The sequence below is a fragment of the Convolutriloba macropyga genome, unplaced genomic scaffold (genome assembly GCF_964194025.1).
Source record: "Convolutriloba macropyga unplaced genomic scaffold, txConMacr16.3 SCAFFOLD_4287, whole genome shotgun sequence".
NCBI lineage: Eukaryota > Metazoa > Xenacoelomorpha > Acoela > Convolutidae > Convolutriloba > Convolutriloba macropyga.
In genome coordinates, this window is record NW_027451685.1 from 663 (window position 1) to 2,500 (window position 1,838).

A 1,838-nucleotide genomic window follows, 5' to 3' on the forward strand; every position below is an offset into this window, starting at 1 on the left:
TCTGCATGAGAACAGTTGAAATTATGAAACTAAATTACAAAGACTAGTATTATGTTGTTTCGAGTACGCGAAAGCGGAAACATCAACATGTGAACGTTTGTAACGAAGTTTCGTTAATTTCAGCCTAGTACTGAGCAAGAACGAGTAGCCTCATCTCCAATCCCACGCAAAATGTAGTGAAATATGTGAGTGAACCTTATTCACGGTGAGGGTTTCCCGAGGTCTGTATTGCAGCGAGTATTATGTTTGCTTCTAGTAAGCGAAAGCTGAAACAACAACATTTGAAAGTTGGAATTAATGACTGAATGGAAACTTCGACCTGTGTTTGATAGTAGTAGCGAACAAAACTGCTGAATCGGTTTCTGTCTCATATTGGTCAGTGAACCAATTAAGAGACAATCAACTACATAACCTGAATTGGGCGAGAGAACCCCCTTAACTTAAGCATATCAGTAAGGGGAGGAAAAGAAATCAACTGAGAATCCCTTAGTAATGGCGAATGAACAGGGAAAAGCTCATCGGGAAGAGAAATGGCAACATTTCTCGGTGTCCGGTATGGTTTGATGCTAGACTGGTGAATTTGTCCTGATGTCTACTGGAAAGTAGCATCAAAGAAGGTGAAAATCCTGTAAAGGTCATTTTCGATACCAGTCATAATGGCTCATTCCTATGAGTAGAGTTGTTTGAAAGTGCAACTCGAAGCTGGAGATATGTCTCTCCAAAAGCTAATTATAAAGCGAGACCGATAGTAAACAAGTACCGTGAGGGAAAGTTGAAAAGCACTCTGAAGAGAGAGTGAAAAGTACGTGAAACTGTTGAAGGGGAACTGGAGTGAGCGTTACCATACTCAATGCCTTGATATTATATTCTCGGCTACCGAGTAGTGTAGTTGTCGTCTTTTGGCAAATCTTGTTAATGAATCGAGCAGAAGTTTTCCTCGGAATTCTTCTTGTTGATTCTAAACAAAATGAGATAAATTGATCTTGATTGCCTGTCTGACCTCAACTTCCTATTCAATGCTCTCTACAGCCCGTCTTGAAACACGGACCAAGGAGTGTGAGTTGCTTGCAAGTGTTGTCGCTCATTGAAAGCGCACACGCGAAATGAAAGTGAACAGTGTAATTTTATGAATTGCACTACTTTGTGTGGTGAGGGCGCCGATTCGGTGTCCCGCAACCACGGACGGTTTTGCTCTTATTGCATGACTGATCCAGAGCAAGTAGCACACGACCCGAAAGATGGTGATCTATGCTTGGGCAGGGCGAAGCCACGGGAAACCATGGTGGAAGCCCGAAGCGGTTCTGACGTGCAATCGATCGTCTGACCTGAGCATAGGGGCGAAAGACTAATCGAACCATCTAGTAGCTGGTTTTCCTCCGAAGTTTCCCTCAGGATAGCAAAAGCTTGAGCAAGATTGAAAAATCTTCGCAAAGCAATTTCATCGGTTAAAGCGAATGATTAGAGGAATGGGGGAAAATTTTTCCTTCACCTATTCTCAAACTATAAATCGGTGAGATGTCCTTGTGACTTAATTGCACTTGGACTATGAATGCAAGCTTTTTGTGGGCCGCTTTTGGTAAGCAGAACCGGCGATGTGGGATGAACCAAAAGTTGGGTTAAGGCGCCTAACTACTTGCTCATGAGTCACCACAAAAGGTGTTGATTGATACTGACAGCAGGACGGTGGTCATGGAAGTTGAAATCCGCTAAGGAGTGTGTAACAACTCACCTGCCGAATCAATCAGCCCTGAAAATGGATGGCACTAGAGCTCGTGGCCTATACCCAACCATGAATATCAATATCTAACGCAAGTTAGATTAGAGAAAAAGAGCCTCAC

The 1,838-nt window shown here is 43.0% G+C and overlaps 1 non-coding gene across 1 annotated transcript in view; it reads left to right on the forward strand.

Moving 5' to 3' along the window:
- Positions 1–407: 407 nt before the first annotated feature.
- LOC142356893 (large subunit ribosomal RNA) overlaps positions 408–1,838 on the forward strand; it is a 3,523-nt gene continuing 2,092 nt past the window's right edge. Inside the window, exon 1 of the ribosomal RNA XR_012761510.1 lies at positions 408–1,838. This exon is cut by the window's right edge and continues 2,092 nt beyond it. This is a non-coding gene — a ribosomal RNA (large subunit ribosomal RNA).